The sequence below is a fragment of the Taudactylus pleione genome, unplaced genomic scaffold (genome assembly GCF_031769625.1).
Source record: "Taudactylus pleione unplaced genomic scaffold, aTauple2 ptg000113l, whole genome shotgun sequence".
NCBI lineage: Eukaryota > Metazoa > Chordata > Amphibia > Anura > Myobatrachidae > Taudactylus > Taudactylus pleione.
In genome coordinates, this window is record NW_028284515.1 from 9,550,323 (window position 1) to 9,568,910 (window position 18,588).

The following is an 18,588-nucleotide window of genomic DNA, read 5'->3' on the forward strand; positions in this document are numbered from 1 at the left end:
GTAACAAAATACTTGGAGAATGTGAATGTAGCTTACTGTGGTATTATAGCTATTCAGTGATGGTGTTTTCCCAAGGTTAAATTATTCTATTAATTGTGTTCGCATCCTTGAAATCTATCAAATACATTGGCATATTGTGAATTCTGAACCGCTGTCATCCTGTACAAAGACATATGTTCACAGATTTAAACTGACTCATCCTAGGTTTTCTGTTTATTATCACTTAATGTATATTTCACACCAGTGAAATAACGAATTTATACAGTATGCTACATATTGATTACCAAACTTTTACTAATGGTGTTATATAGAAATCAGAGTTTACTCCTGTCCTGTATAATTGTAAATCATCTGTTTAAAGAAACAATATCACAAGTAGCATACTTGTCAACATCCAGCACAGCATCATAGTGGCATGGCGTGGCATGGGGGGGCGCGTGGCGGGACATGACGCGGCAGAGAGTAAGTACGTTTGCCAGAAGGCAATAGACACTTGGCCTTACCAAGGGTGGTGTGACTGGTGCTGCTAGTGCCCAGGGTGCAAGGCCAAGGGAGCGGCATGTCTGCCCATTACTTGCACCAGTCTCTGGTCTGTCTGCTCTCTTCACCTGACACTGGAGTGTATAGTAGTCGAGGGGGAGCCAAATAGAAGTGCCAGTGAAGGAGGTGTTCAACTCTGCTGTATAGGAGAAGGAGAAAGCTGGGGAATGGCAGGTTTGTAGAGATGCCATAGACAATGGGGGTGCTAGTGGTTGTAGAGGTACCAGAAAGAACAGGGGACGGAGTTGTTACCCGGCCTACCCAGAGCGCTGAAATGATTTATACCTAAATGTCTTCGGCATTGCCTAAATGTGAGTGTTCACATCTAGCTCTTCTTATTCCCACCAAGAGACTGCAAAGGAAAGTTGTTGGAGAATGTGTGGCTAACTTTCACAGACCTGTAGCAAAAGTATCAAATCCCTATCACCAAATGTTATCAATACCTACAAATTCAACATTTGGGGGTAATGCAGTTCTGAGTGATGTGCTGCTAGACATAACCACTATAGGCACATTTTTCCCATAGGGGCACAGAGGATACTGAGCAGAGCTGTTGGTTGCAAAGTGTCTGTGCCCCAATTGTTTCTGGAATACTCTAAACACATGGCTCAGAAGTGAAAAGCGTAGAGAAATGTTCCAGTGGAGAAGTTGCCCATGGCAACCAATCAGCTCCTACCTATCATGTTATAGAATGTACTTGATAATTGCAACCTCAAAGCTGATTGGTTACCATGGGCAACTTCTCCACATCTACCCCACTGATTGTAATAGAGCAGTTACTCCCCAAGCAGGAGAGGTGCATTCTCTCTTTATCATACAACCCTGGCCCTAATCTCCAACCAGAGACGTACACATCTGTCTGGGAGTTCGATCTAGGGAACTTGTTGGATATAGAGACATGGGGCTCTATTTACTACAATCCGCATATTGAATGCGGATTGTAGTGTGATATTACCGAGTGAATTCGCATTGCGAATTCAGGCAATATCACAGGGATTTACTATAAATCCCTTGCAGGGACAGAGCTTGCGATAAAGCTCTGTCCCTGCGGATCCCATCCGCACTCTAGTCGCGGTATTTTTGGAAAAAATACAGCGACTAAGAGCCCGCGCATGCGCCGACCGACCACCGCTACTACCCCCCCACCGACGCTAAGCCCCCCCCGGCGCTAAGCCCCGCCCCCGCGAATCAATTGTTTTACCGTGGCCATTTATTGTGGGCGGTCTACGGGACAATTCATTATTGAATTGCCCACTTTGTATCCTACTATTCCTCCATTCCACCTCCTGTGCAAACCGGGTCGCCGGCAATCTGGCTGCCTCTTCCAGGAGGAGGGTGCCAGATTTGCACAGCAGGGGGGCGTGATGCGAATTTGGGGGTGGGACCAGGGGGGGCGTGACTGCACGATCGCTTCATCGTGGCAACACCCACGCTACACAATGCCAAGATTACAGGCATTGAGCAGCCAGGGGCAGGGCCGCGTTGATGCTATCCAGAGCGAATCGCATCATCGGCTCCCCCGGACCGCCCAATTACAAGGGGAAGCAAACGGCGGGGGTGCGGGTGGGTGGTGCCGGCAGGGAGAGTTGCCCACTCTTCCCGGGGCCCGGGAGTGCCACCCGACTATCGGGAGGCTCCCGACCGTCTCAGGAGAGTAGGCAAGTATGGTGAAACCCAATGTGTACAAAAATTCTCAATGCATATAATTATGCCTTTTATTATTGTCTAGGTGCCATGTATCAGCAAATAGAATAAACTGTATAATTCTTATTGTTTTCATTTTTTTTCCCCCTACAAATAATTGTTATCCTGGATTTTATGTGTCTATGCAAAACCGACATAGAGACGTTAAAATAACAAAGTCAGTGGATGCCTTTAAGTACAAAAGTGTGAAATTTAACATAGTGCTACTTCAAAGGAAAAAAGATAACTGGATACACAAAGGGTCCAGTATTTAGGATAAAGCAATCAGAAGAGATATTCATAATTTATGCATTACAATTACAATATAAGGAATGCAAAAGGCATCCAAGTTCTTTTCTCTTTTACACAATGATAATGACCACCCCCCAAAACGTCAGTACTTCAGTAGTAAACAGACATACAGAACATATACTGTATATATATTGCTCACAAGGGACAACGAGAAGACAGACATTATTCTTTTTCTCTGTGTATGTTATAGAAACAAGCCTGAGTTGATTTGCTGTATAGTGATGCCTATAACAATTTCGTTTTGCTGACACATTGAAGTGAAGAGTGTGACGCTCTTTCCCTGTTGCATGCAACATATTCAGAGCGTAACTACTCCTGTGTGACAGAAGAGGAGCTTTCCCCCTTTACATTCATATGTCAGCATGGGAGTAATTGATTGCTATGAAATTCAGGGCTTTCCTAGCTGGAAGGTACTAGCTTTCAAAGCACCCATCTGATACGGTATATGTTCAGAATATTGTCACAATCTCAATGTGTACATCCAGAATGTTGACAATGACAGAATGTCAACATGACAATGTCGTCATTGAGAATGTCAACAATAGGATGCTGCCAATTTTTTAACAATCGTACGGTTAGGCTGTGGTCAGGGATACTTTCCTCGCCAATGCAAAAACTCATGGTCGACATGCTGACTATCAAACTCCAGAAAGTCAACCTCCCGTCCATGTTGAATGTTAACATTCAGAACATGTCGACATTTTGGTGTTAAAATTCTGAATGTCAACATTTTCAACCACACCCATCTGATAAGACCCTCACCCAACCTACCACTGTGTGTACTCATAAATAACTCTTGGCAGCCTACTTATCACACAATTCTGCTACTAAAATGCACGGTAACTGCTGTTTCTGCATTTTTAATGATAGAATTAAGCATCAGTAGAATGCAATAACGTAGATACAGTAGCATGTGATATTGGAGATATCTCCTGCTTTCCTTCTGCAAGCCATCGCAGCTGCTCTCACCATAGTTTGCATGCGTGGACTAATACCACCTTCACATGGCGTTAGCCCGTTAACTTCAATGGAACAACTGCAACCCGCCAGAGAGGGATCATGCATTCCCTCTCCAGTGGGCTGGAGGAGATCCTGAAGCCCATTGCTTCTTGTTCATATTGAGTATGCACAGCCAGATATTAGCATATGCACATTACACCGGCCGGGGTCTGGACCACTGAAATGATCACGAACGTGATCACTTTACTTCTTACTAATTGCTGGGACAGGCTCCCTGTGTATCAGCGACAGATTGGTATATTACCTCGGAATAAACCCCCCCTAATTATCGTGATAGGCGGTGATAAGGATTCTTAAGTTTAAGAGGTTGGGCACATCTTTTAAGTAGTCTGCTCCTTGGTATAATATAATTAAAACAACCACCTTAAATTGTGCAGGTCCCCCTCGTGCCGCCAAAATAGCTTTGAGCCATTGAGGCATGGATCTACAAGATCTCTGAAGGTGTCTTGTGGTATCTGGCACCAATACGTTAGCAGCAGATCCTTTAAGTCCTGTAAATTGTGAGGTGAGGGCTCCAAGGCTCAGGCTTTTTTTTCTAGCACAGATGCTCAATCGGCTTGACACCTAGAACCATTCCTGAACAAATTTTGCAGTGTGTAAAGGCTCATTAGCCTACTTAAAGAATCCACTGCCATCAGGGAATACCATTAGCCTACTTAAAGAATCCACTGCCATCAGGGAATACCATTGCCATTAAGAGGTATACTTGGTGTTTAACAATGTTTAGGTAGGTGGTACATATCAAAGTTATAAACAAATAAATGGCCTTCTTCCCATAGTGCATCCAGGTAAATAAAACACACGTAGTGTTCTCGCTAGGCTGTTTTAGTGGAGCACTGTGCCCTGCCAAATTTTAGAGGGGCAAAATGCACCCTGCCCTTTTAGCAACAATCTGCTAAAGCAGCCTGCCCTGTGCTGTTCCCACCCACGGGCTGCAGTGTCCCACAGGTGAGAAAATAGTGGTTTCTGAGAGCCGCTGGGTGAATAGATGCCATGCACATGCGTACGGCATCTATTCACAGTAAGGGGAGAGCTTGGGGGATGCCCAGCACTTCCGTAACTGCTTGGCTCGCCCCCAAGTCTGACAGATTGGGGTGGGGGGGTGTCATGAGGGTACAACTCCTCCCACACACCCTTTTTGGGAGCCCTGCCCTGGCCCTGTCTGGCGGGATCACTACACATGCACCCGGCCGTTCACATGATGTAAAAGAAAACATTTATTCATCAGACCAGGCCACCTTCTTTCATTGCTCAATGGTCCAGTTCTGATGCTCTCATGCCCAATTGAGGTGCTTTCAGCGACGGACAGGAGTCAGCATGGGTACTCTGACCGGCCTGCGGCTATGCAACAAGCTGCACTGTGTGTTCTGACACCTATCTATCACAGCCAACATTATAATTTTCAACAATTTGTGCTACAGCAGTTCTTCTGTGGCATAGGACCAGACGGGCTAGCTTTCCCTGCCCCCCACACATCAATGAGCCTTGGGTGTTCATGACCCTGTTACCGGTTGATCGGTTGTCCTTCCTTGGACAACTTTTGGTAGGTACTAACCACTGCATACCAGGCACACCCCACAAGATCTGCCATTTTGGAGAAGCTCTGACCATCAAGCCATCACAATTTGGCCCTTGTCAGTCAATTAGATTTTTACGCTTGCACATTTTTCTCACTTCAATCACAGCAACTTCAAGAACTGACTGTTCACTTACTGCCTAATACAACCCATACTTTAACAGGTGTGATTCTAACAAGATAATCAATGTTATTCACTTCTTTTGTCAGTGGTTTTAATTAGAGGAGCAGTTTTGGCTCAGATCTTTACGCAAAGTTCATATGTCAGAACAAGGCAAAATATCATCCTTCACAGACACGTTATGGCTGATGGATATATATAGTGGTGAGTATTTTTAAGAAATTAAGCAATTACATGTACACTTATTTATTATTGTATCCTTATGCACATATAGAGATTCAGAATTTGGAGTAAAAAAAAAAGCAGTAACTATGCACCTGGGCAAAACCATGTTGCATTGCAAGTGGGGGAGATCTAAAATGCACGGCGAGATTTAGATTTGGCCATGGCGAACTGTATTCAAAATTCTAGTGTAACTATAAAGCTGTCCAGCATTCGTGGGCTGCATTCAAAAGCAGACAGTTTTTATAGATGTGTCCTGCTACATACGCCATGTAGCGCACCATGCTATTTGCAAACTCAGGACGAGTGCGAAGCACTGCTCTGTCCTGGTGAAAAATTAAGAAGGGGGGACTACAGGAAAGCGCCCCCAACTCAGATACCCTCCTGGCCGAAGCAATTGCCAGGAGAAACACAGTTTTTAGTGTTAACCACTTGAGGTCAATAGACTCAAGAGGTTCAAAAGGAGGTCCCTGCAGGACCCGAAGAACCACCGCCAAGTCCCATGGAGCCACAGGAGGCACAAAGGGAGGTTGAATCCGAAGCACACCTTGGAAAAAGGTGTGAACATCAGGCAAGGTAGCGATCCATAGTTGGAACCAAACCGTCAGAGCCGACACATGAACCTTCAGGGAAGCAAGACGTAATCCCAGATCAAGACCGGACTGTAGAAATGCCAAAATCCTAGAAACCCTGAACACCTGAGGATCAAGGTTTCTGGACTCACACCACTGAAAGTAAGTGTGCCACACCCTGTGGTAAATCCGTGCCGAAGCAGGCCTACGCGCCCTCAGCATGGTACCGATGACAGAGGCAGAAAAACCCCGGGACCTTAAGACGGCTGTCTCAAGAGCCACGCCGTCAAAGACAGCCGACCCAGATCCGGGTAAAGGCAGGGCCCCTGAGACAGCAGGTCCCGACGCTGAGGCAGAAGGAACGGGGCGTCTACGGACAAGCTCCTGAGATCGGAGTACCAAGGACGCCTGGGCCACGCTGGAGCCACCAGCAGAAACATGCCTCCGTCCTGTTTGATTTTTCTGAGCACCCGAGACAGCAGGGAGATCAGAGGGAACAGGTACGCTAGGTGAAACGTCCATTTCACAGACAGCGCGTCCACTAGGCTTGCGCCTGCATCTCTGGTCCTTGATCCGTACACGGGCAACTTGCAGTTGTGACGGGAGGCCATCAGCTCCAACTCCGGCAGTCCCCATTTGTCCACGAGAAGTTGAAACACCTCTGGGTGAAGCGACCATTCCCCGGGATGCACGTCGTGACGGCTGAGGAAGTCCGCCTCCCAATTGAGGACTCCCGGGATGAAGACTGCAGAGATCGCCGGAAGGTGGCACTCCGCCCAAGCCAGGATCTGAGACACCTCCGACATCGCAGCTCGACTGCGAGTCCCTCCCTGGTGAAATATGTACGCCACTGTGGTGGCGTTGTCCGATTGCACCTGAATGGCTCTTCCGTGAAGACCGGTGCCTGATGAAAGTAGAGCACGGTACACTGCCCGCAGCTCTAGAACATTTATGGGAAGGATGGCTTCCTCCACCGACCAACGGCCCTGAAGAGACAACGAGCCTGTCACTGCCCCCCAACCCCGGAGACTGGCATCTGTCGTGAGCAGAACCCAGTCCGGGATCCAAAAGGGGCGGCCCTGGATGAGATGAGCTGACTGAAGCCACCATGCCAGAGATCGGCGCACTTCCGGGGACAACACCAGCATCTGGGATCGGATCCGGTGAGGTAACCCGTTCCATTTAGATAGAATCTGCCCCTGCAGGGGCCTGGAATGGAACTGGGCAAATTCCACCATGTCGAATGCCGACACCATGGACCCCAGGACTCTCATTGCCGAATGGACCGACACCCTGCCACTGCTCAGGCAACTGTGTATCCTCAGTTGTAGGGAGGACACCTTTTCCGGAGTCAAGAAAATCCTTTGTTGACAAGAATCCAGAAGTGCTCCCAGATGGACCATCCGTTGAGATGGGACCAGAGAGGACTTCTTCCAATTTATCAACCACCCGTGTGCTTGAAGACAAGCAATGGTCAGGTGGAGATGTCGAAGAAGCACCTCCGGGGAGCTTGCCAGCAGCAGAAGATCGTCCAGGTACGGCAACAGTCGTATACTCTGACCACGAAGGTGGGCAGCCATAACTGCCATCACCTTGGTGAACACCCTCGGAGCCGTGGAAAGGCCGAAAGGCAACACCCGAAATTGGTAGTGATGGTTCAGGATAGCAAACCTCAGATACCGCTGATGTGCTGGTGCTATGGGCACATGGCGATAGGCGTCCTGGATATCGAGGGAGACCATATAATCCCCGGGTTCCATCGCCAGAATGATGGAACGTAACGTTTCCATCCTGAACCTGGGAACTCTGAGGTATCTGTTCAGAGACTTCAAATTCAGGATAGGGCGATGAGAACCATTGGGTTTCTGCACCAGAAACAGAGTAGAATAGTACCCCGTCCCACGCTGAGACTGCGGAACGGGAACAATGACTCCTGCTTGTAGCAAGGATTCTATAGCTACCTGAATCTGGCCAGCTTTGGTCTTGTCCAGAGAAGGACTCGTGCAGAAAAACTGGTGGGGCGGCCTGAACCGAACAGACAGGGCGTACCCCTGAGAGACTACTTCTCGAACCCAGGCATCCGTGGTGGCATTGTGCCAACACTGGGCGAATTGGAGAAGTCGGCCTCCCACTCTGGGGTCCCCCAGAGAGAGGCCCGTCCCATCAGGCAGCAGGCTTATCCTCCTGCTTGGAAGAAGGGCGCCGAGCACTTCATGCCTGCTTCTTGGGCTTGGGTGCGGCCTTGGTCGCCGAATGTCTCGGGAAGGACCGGCCCTTGGCCTTACCCTGAACCCGAAAGGACCGAAAGGCAGAGCTCCTCACTTTAGCCGGCGCAGAGGCAGAAGGGAGGAAAGCCGACTTGGACTTAGCCAAAGTATCCACTATCTTGTCCAAATCCCGACCAAATAGTAAATCACCATTAAAAGGCAAGGCCTCCAGACCCTTTTTTGAATCTGCATCAGCCCTCCAGGACCTCAGCCACAGGGAGCGCCGAGCAGACACCGCTGCAGCCGACACCCTAGAAGTGAGCAGGCTGGCATCCAAAGAGGTTTCCTCGATATAAGAAGCTGCATCCCGCATCTGTCCCACTAACGCTCTCTGGATATCCAGAGCCTCATCAGGAAAGGTATCCTCCAAGGCATTGGCCCAGGCCTCAATGGCTTTAGCCACCCAGGAGATAGCCATGGACGGGCGAGCCACCGACCCGGAAAGAGAATAAATGGACTTTAAACAAGTCTCCACCTTCCTGTCCATGGGATCCTTCAAAGAGGAGATAGACGGCAATGGCAGCGTCGCGCTTTTGATCAAGCGGGTAACGTGGGAATCCACCGCCGGCGGAGTCTCCCATTTTCTGCAATGAGCTTCAGGAAAAGGATAGTTCGCCGCCAACCTCTTCTGTGGATGGAACCTCTTACTGGGTAATTGCCAGGTCACCGCCATATGATCCGTTAATTGATCAGACAGGGGGAACACAGTTGAAGTCACCTTGGCCTTTTTAAAATTCAGAAACTTCGACCTAGGAGCCGGCGCATCATCCTCAACATGTAGGATAGCCCGCACCGCCCTAACTAAGGCTGGAACATTAATGGAGGACTTAGCTTCCACCTCCTGCCCCATGGCATCAGAGTCAGAGTCCTCATGGATTTCTCCATCATCTGAGGACACTTCCGAGTCCGACAACTGCGCAGCTAGTGAACTCACAACCGGACGTTTAGACGCCCTTGGTGGCACATCACTTTGCAACATCGACTGAAACGCCGAGGATGAAGCCGCCAGACTCTGTACGGAGCTGGAGAGAACATCCACCCAAGGCGGAGGAGCCGTTGGAGCAAAACTCTGCAAAGGCACTACAGACTGACGCGTCACTGGGGGAGACTGCACATACACAGGCAGTCCCGAGTAAGGACCCACAGTCTGGGCCCCGGGGGGAGACCGCAATATTTGCGGAACACCCGGGGAATGGGGGATGGTGGGCTGAGGCAACGCCCTAGAAGGGACCGCTGATGGGACCGATAACCGGTCCGCAATAGATGCCAGCACCTGTGAAAACATCGCCCAAGGAGGGTCCTGTGACACAGGGGGGTTGGAGGGGCCCGGTACCAGCTGGCACCGCCCGCACAGACCATCCTGAGATAAGTCCTCCCCATCAACTCCAGCAGCACAGCGTCTGCAGGAAAATAGCACAGGAGCCACAGAGCGCTCAGTCTCCTCATCAGACATGATACCGTAAATACATGAGAAATACGTATCACCAGAGGAATTACGGTTTTAACACCCGCGCACTCACCAGTATGCGACACAACAGCCCAGATATGGTACTGTGTAGCACACAACAGTATGTGACTGACCCCACAAATACGTGATTTATATAAGTGAGGGTATCAGAAAAACGCCCTTCCCCCACACACCTGCGGGCCGTAGGAGAAGGAAAGGGATAGGTATAAGCTGACAGTAAGTAGAAATAAGTCACAGACAGGCAGCACTAGCAATAGTCACATACAATGCAGAAAAGTTAGTACTCACTGCACCTTCCGCTACAATCAACCGCCCAGATTCAGTGTCTGGGAGGGATATAGCGCTGTGTACACTGTCCTTTAGCAGGGGAGAGGTACACAGGGGGACCGGTCCACTTGATACCGCCTGGGAGTCTGCGATGCCTGCCAGTAAAGATGGCCGCCGGAGACCTCAGAGGAGTAGTGGCCGAGAGATAAGAGCAGCTCAGTGACGCCAGACTACTAGTTGAAAGGCGCGCTGAGCTGAGGGGAGGAGGTGCTAGACAGGGAAGGCTGCCTCCCCTGGCTAGCAATTAACCCCCGGGTTGCCAGTCCCGCTACCAGCCTGTTACCCTGGTGGTCTAGCGGACACGCGGGGTATTCCTCTATAGAGGGGGAGCCCGCCGCCACCGCTAGCGCCTCTGGTCTGTCCCCAGAGACCGGAGGCTTCTGACTGCATATAAAATATCCACAGGCCGCCGCACGCGGCGACCCGTGGCTTACCTGATCCCCGTCGCGTCCGGCAGCAGTCAAGGGAGTCCCCAGAGCCCGGCTAGTACAGGCTCTGGGGTCCCGCCGCGATCCCCAGAGCTGTACTGGCGTCGCGGCGCCAGCGGGGAGAAGGAGCGGCAGCGTGGACGTTGTAAAGGACAGTCTGATGCTGCCGCTCTAAAAGTGTAAAAAAAGTAGAGAAAAATAAAAAAATTATCTTTTAAAATAAAGCTTAGGGGCTGCTCCTGCAGCCCCACTGCGACAGGGTGACCCGACTCCGGCCGGGCACCAACTAAAACTGGGGTGCCTGTGGCTCGGGGGCGGGGTATAGAGGAGGACGGACCCAAGTGCATTCTGGGAGCAGTGAAAGCTTTAACTGCGTGGTGCCCGTGGATCCAGATCCAGCTATACCCCAAGGTCAACCCTGTGGACCCCCTAAGGACCCTGAAGTAGAAAGCCAGATATTATAATACAGCATTCTGTCCACCAGATGTCGCTTTCCTAAACTGCACTATGCATGCGTCAAATAGCCAACGAAGCTTAGTGCCGCCTGCTGATTGGCCGACGGAACCTGTTATTCGTTAGATTATAAAGTAGTACTGAACTGCGTTTTGTCCTGAATTCATGCTTCTACACACCAATGTAGATATGTATTCTTATAAGACACAGGACTCACACACCAAATGATACAGGAGTCTATTTACTAAGCTTTGTTAGGAGATAAAGAGAACATAGATAAGGTACCTGCCAAGCAGCTCCTAACTGCCATGGCACAGGCTGTGTTTGAAAAATTACAGTTAGGAGCTGATTGGCTGGTACCTTAACTCCATTCTCTTTATCTCCTAACAAAGCTTAGTAAATAGACCCGTTAATCATTTATTTAAACCTGTATAGTAGATTAATAAAAATAATAATACTGATTTACAAAATTATATTGTCCTTTTCCGGGCCTTGAACCCGAGGCGCAAGCTCACCTTACCCACTCGCCCATGCAATCCAGCCATAGCAGCTATTACACCTATTCTGTATGTCATGTCTAGCATTCGTCTTTACACCAACATGTACAATACAATGTCAATAGCGGTTTATAGTCTAATGCAGCTGGGTGGCATAACAGAGATGAAGGGATGTGGAAAGTGCGGATCAATGCATAAAGTTGAGCAGAGTACTTCAAGAGTATTGAACCTGAAATGATCTCTCTATGAAAACCTGCCTTTGCGTCAGGCGTCTTTACACCATGTAGCGAAAGTATACAGTACGGACGGCCCGTAATGAGTATAATGTCTATAGCAGTTTAGTCTTGACACAAAGTGATCATTTCAAGCATCTGGAGGAGTGACTGCTTATACTGCCTGAGCGTGATTGGCCAGCTCTCACGGATCACCATCCCCTGCTAAAGTATTTTATTCAGTACTGTAGTTTTCATCCGTGGAGCATTCGCCACCCAGTGGTTAAATTGTATACTGCATGGCGTGTAGTCTATTGCGGCTTACAGTGCCTCGCCACAACACGTATTGACATGTCAGAGCAGGGAAGCCAGAATGCCGTGCTATGAGCAAGGATGTAGCAGAACACATCTGTACCGTGCATGAAAAAAAACTCACATATGCACTCTTTCCAGGTACAAAGTTACTCTTTTGTTAGCTTTGTTCCCAACTCTGAATCAGCACTAAGGCCCTCATTCAGAGCCGGACGCAAGTGGCCATTCGTACGTTCGGCGTACGTACCGAAATATGTTAATTTAAGCGCTCGCTCGTAATTTCGAACGCAGCTAAACTTCCTCCCCAAAGTCTACCGACCCCTCCTCTAGCTAACGAGCGTGCCAAATAGCGAGCGTACATCCCCAGTGTGGCTTGCAGGGAACACACGCACAAGTACAAACCGGAAGTGGGCCTGTCAGATTCCGATTACCTGCTCGTTTATTCTGCCTACCTCCCTCAATCGTATCATGCCAATCAATATATCAATTAGCTTAATTGCTCGTCAAAATTTTATTTTATTTATTTTTTGACATGCAATAAACTTTACTCTTGTCCGTGTTTGTGTTTACCCGCAGAATACGTACGGCTTAAACATTCGCTTTTATTTGTCAAAATACATGTTTGAGGCAATTATCCATTTGTTTTCTGTGTTTTTACCCACACATATTTTACTGGGGTCATTTCTTTATTTAAATTAGCTTACGCATGTCACTGCATCAAGCCTATCATAACTCTCAATAGATTTGTGGCCCTGTCGAACACATGACTCATACACTAACCAATAGAATTGGTCCTGTTAATTAGCCAAATACATTAGCCAATCAAATTTTTTTTCTGGTCTTTATTAAAATTGTTTTATTATACACCATTGCCATCATGAGAGCCTCGGCATTCACCAGGCGCGAGCTCATGGTATTAACCGAGGTGATGGACAGGCGGATCACCAGCCAGCCTCCCCCATCACCAATCGGGAAAAGCGTTCCGCATATGCGGAGGTACGTGGCCGCCTGCGTTCCTTCGGCTCACACTGCCAGATCGGCCAGCTGGAGCGCAGGTGGTCCGACCTGCAACGGCGGACGTCCCGCTTGCTGGCATGCTTTCGCATGCAGATAGTGGAAAGTAAGTTTATTGGTTTTCATGTTTATCTTTGTGGCCCTAACTGCGTGTGCATGTTTTCATGTATGGCCTATTTATTATTTGTACTCATATCTGCATGTGCATGTTTTCCTTTTATGGCCTATTTACTATTTGTCCTCATATCTGCATGTGCATGTTTTCATGTATGGCCTATTTATTATTTGTACTCATATCTGCATGTGCATGTTTTCATGTATGGCCTATTTATTATTTGTACTCATATCTGCATGTGCATGTTTTCATGTATGGGCTGTTTATTCTTTGTAGTCATATCTGCATGTGCATGTTTTCATATTTTGGGGTTCAACAATTAGCGTTTAACAAGGTGATGTTCTAAACTAACCTCAATTTGTTTTCCATCATTTAGGGGCAGAGCGAAGACTACGGCATCATCGCCGTCAAAGACGGCGCTCTCGGCCCTTCTCCCCAACCCCCAGCCAAACATCCTCTCCCCAAAATACCCTAAATTCCCCCTCCTCCCCAGCCTGCCCAGACCCTGTCGCACATCCCTCTGTGCTACTTCCCCTCCATCCCAATTCCCCCTCCCCTCCAACCACCCCTCTCGTGACTACCCCCTCGCCGGAATCCGTCATCACCCCTCCCACCTCGTTGGGGAATGTGGCCCCCTCCGAGGAGGACGAGGGAGTTGGTTCTGGGTCAGCCGTCATTCTGAACGGTATGTTTCCCTTTTATCCTTTTTTGTGGTTTCAAATGTTTTGATCTAATCCTGTGTCTGTGCCTTTTCCTTTTTTTGGTATGTCAAAAGTTTGGGTATATCTCTGTTTGTCTTTACCTTTTACTGCTGATTTCCCCATACACATATCCCACATGGCAAAAGTTTTTTTTTTTTTTCTTTTTTGTTTTTGGGTGTCCATTTTTGTGTCCTTTAGTTTTTTTGGTTAAATGTGCTTTTGGTCACACTATTGTCATTTTTGGATAGCTCTGTTTTGCTTGTTTTTTCTGGGTGTTTCTTAAATGATGTATTAAGCCCCACACTTTTCTAACCCACAGAGGACCAGAGGCGTTTGGCGGACCTAGCCGGGTGTGTCCAAGTGATGCAGGGCCACGTGATCGGCCTGCTGGTGGTCCTTGACCGTATGGCTGGGATCCTGCGTCCATAATTTTTTATTTTATACCCAAATTATTTTTCCTAATAAAAAAGTTAAAGTTAGAGTTCAGTCTCATTCCTTGTCTCGAAATCTTAGATTGTTTACACTTACATAAGTAGACTCTTGCAGCAAGTATTTGCAACTAATGTCACTAAGATTGTGTGTTGTAGATTTTTAGAAAACAGGCACAAGAAACAGCTAACAGTAACAATCGGCTTGGGGATTTTTTTTGTTTTACATTTTTTCAATTAGTACATTTTACATGTTCAAATTTTGGGGGCAACCTGCTTAGCCCGAGATTCCAAAGCATACTGATTGTACATAATACCTTTTGGTGTTGGTTTTGACCCAGAAAGCATATTTAAATTTTGTGCAAATTGCGACATTACAGGATTACAAGCAATTTTAACGTGGGTGAACCTGCTTACACTTGCTTGCAATGTTCAAGAAAATTTGCAAAATTACACTCTCAAAAAAGTTATTCAACACATAACTAAAAAACCAAAGTGTTGGCTCACAAACAATACACACAGTGATAACAAAATGCACAACCCATCAAACACCATATGAAAAAAGTTAAGAAAAATCAAGAACTGGTTGACGAATGAGCATGCCAACATGATTCCACAAATGTTGCATTGCAATATTGGATCCAGAATATATATCCAATGTGTCCCCATGAAGGTTTGTTTTGGGTAGCAGGAAGTAGTCATTGTTTCAGTCCCAAAGATTATGAAATCAAACAGAAGATGGGAAATAATAAACAAATTAATTAGATGGTCTCCCAAAATCCTTACCACATTGTGTCAAAGAACTTCTTTTGTGCCAATAATTACCTAAAATATCTGGCCACCACATCATCGCGTATGGCCCCCCCACATACTGACCTCCGACCAACCTCGGGGGGGCCATCCTCAGGCAAGGCATCCTCTGGCTGCATTGGGACACCACTCCTTATGGCGATGTTGTGAAATATCCCACACAGGACCACAATTTTAGAAACCATATCCGGCAAATACATGAGCTCGCCACCAGAGCGGTGGAGGCATCTGAATCGGCCTTTTAAAAGGCCGATACAGCGCTCCACCACTTGCCTGGTGGCTGTAAGTGCGGAATTAAAATCACTTTGTGGCCCTGGTGTGGGAGCCAAATAAGGAGTGAGCAGCCAGGGCGTGCAAGGGTAGCCACTGTCTCCTGTGAAAAAGAAGTGACAACATCAGGATCACTGTGTATCAAGCTTAACATTGTTATGTACTAAAGGTCTCCACTTACCCAGAAGCCACGCATCACCAGCTTGTAGGTTGTTTAATTTTTGCCATATCCCTGATTGCCGGATGACGAATGAGTCATGTGCACTTCCAGGTAATTTTGCATTCAGGGACAGGATCTGGAGGGAGGCATCACATACCACCATTACATTCAGGGAGTGATAGTGTTTGCGGTTCCGAAAAATGGCCTCCAGCTGTGCTGGAGGCTGAAGTGGTATGTGAGTACCATCCACAACCCCTATGATGTGTGGGAAGCCAGCTATTTGGTAAAAATTGGCCTTGGCCGCACTAAGGGCACCCATATCCAAAGGCATTTGAATAAAATGATGGAGGTGCTTGAAAAGGGCCTCCATCACTGCCCTCAGGATCCTGGAAAAGGAGGATTGGGAGATTCCCGCAACTATTCCCACCATGGTTTGAAACGATCCTGAGGCACAGAAATGTAACACCGCCATAAATTGCGTAAGTGGTGGTATTGCTGTAGGACTGTCAATTTGCCGCTCAAGATCACTCTCTATTAATGAGAGAGTGTCTATGATGATTTGGGGCGGAAGACGGTAGCATCTTAACACCTCATCATCGGGCATTCCAAAAAGGGTGACACATGTTCGATATATCTGGGGCCTTGCACGCCTACGATGCCTACGCCTGGGACGAGATTGAGGTTGGTCGGCTTCCGGGAGCATGGCCACAACAATCCGACCAAGATCAACCTGAAATGGCAAGAATTGAATGTAAGGTTTTTTTGCCCCCAAAAAATTGAAAAATAACTTATCTTTACGATACAATCCAATGATGCTTACATGCCGGGGTATTGTCATGATTTACCAAGCCTAAAATTAAAAACAAACATACAATGCAAAAATTTAGGGTGGCCATTTAGGATTCTAAATTGGGTACAATACAAAACATAAAAGGGGATAAACACACATTTCGACAAAGAGCAAAACGACAGTGCGCAGACTACCACAATTTGAGCCCCAAATTCTAAAAAAATTTCTAACGGTAAATCACAACCAACTTAACTACAGAAAATAACCAGCCAAAAATGCGCTAATTAGTTCGCAATTACAATACAGAAAATAACCTGCCAAAAATGCACTAATTAGTTCGCAATTACAATACAGAAAATAACAAGATAAAAATGCGCTAATTAGTTCGCAATTACAATACAGAAAATAACAAGATAAAAATGCGCTAATTAGTTCGCAATTACAATACAGAAAGTAACAAGATAAAAATGCGCTAATTAGTTCGCAATTACAATACCGAAATTAACCAGCAAAAAAATGCGCTAATTAGTTTGCAATTACAATACCGAAATTAACCAGCCAAAAATGCGCTAATTAGTTCGCAATTACAATACCGAAATTAACCAGCCAAAAATGCGCTAATTAGTTCGCAATTACAATACCGAAAATAACCAGCCAAAAATGCGCTAATTAGTTTGCAATTACAATACCGAAAATAACCAGCCAAAAATGCGCTAATTAGTTCGCAATTACAATACAGAAAATAACAAGATAAAAATGCGCTAATTAGTTCATACATTTAGGAATCACAAAACCAAAGGTTAAAACTGTAAGGTGAAACAAAGTTGCGTTAAACAAAACATGAACATTTAATAAACAAGTGAAAAAACAAACTTACCAATAGAGGATATATAAGTCACCGGATAAAAAGGTCGTTGGGGCAGAGCCAAAAGAAACCTACCAAAGGAGAATTGTAAAAAAATGAACTAACAAAATTTATCAAAAAGAAGGATACACAAAGTGAACAAAAGGAAGACGGCCAAAAACTTACCAAAAAATGACACGACAAATAAAACAACCACACCAAAAAAAGCGAACGGAAAGAAAAACTCCAAAAATACACACAGGAAAAAACGCCAAACACCGCCAAATACAATTCCCGCCAACAATCCACTCCGACCAACGTAACCTCCAACAACCAACACCCGCCACTTCGACTCGAGATGCCCAAAGCCATAAATAGTGTTTAATTTCCCGCGCAAATTAAGGAGGGATCATAGGAACGCACAATCAATGATGCGGACGAAAAATAAGTACGCATGTATAAATATGTCACGACCCAAAAAAACGTTCTGGTGTATTTCTTGTTTGGAGGTAAGAAATGGCTACAGACCAGAGAAACAATGGCCAAGAGTCGGCCGGTAAGTTTTTCAGGCATTTCCAAACAAGGATTATTTGGAAACATAATATAGTGAAAGTTTGCAAGCTTAAAATTCTCAACGTTTAAACAAATAGGTGAGGAGGATGACATGGAAGAGGCTGCTGGTCCCAGTATTCCGGGCAAAGCAGGGAAAAAGAAAAGGCAGCCACAATTCACAAGAAAGGATATGGAGGTTTTGGTTCAGAAGTGTGTGGACATCCTGCCACAGGCAGACAGGAATATGGGTGCAAGCCAGAAGTGGAGAATGTGGGAGGAGATAGCCAGTGCTGTCAATAGGGTGGGTGATTATGTCCGTCTTGCCCGGGATGTCAAACGGCGGTAAGTAAAAACTTGACCCCCCTAAAACCAAAAAAAAAAAAAAACCAGGAATAATGGTTACTTTTTCACCCACAGATGGCAAGACTTCAAATATCGCCTGAAACAAAAAATGGCGGACAGGGCTAGGCATGCAAGGGGGACAGGTGGGGGTCCCACCCCTGTGTCATTGGAGTTGAATGATTTGGAAGAGCTGGCACAGGGGTGTGTGCAGGCTGTGGAGGTGTTTGGCGTGTCCAACATGGATACGGACATGCCAGACTTTGCGGCTCCTCATGTTGTCCCAGGTAAATATTGTGATGTAACCAACTCTGAAATGTTATTGTGCCAATATGTAGATTCTAATGTGACTCTTTTCTCATTTTTCTCACAGAGACACAGGCGGATGAGTCTGCTCCAGAGGGGAGCCTTGGCCGCAGAATTTCTGCTGGCTCTGCAGGGGAGGAACCAGTACATCCGGCTGAGGACCCTGCAGAAGCCAGTCCAGGGCAATCCCCCTCGCAGGCAGTGGCACTCCTCACAGAACTCAATTTTAAATCGGATTTCCATACGGAG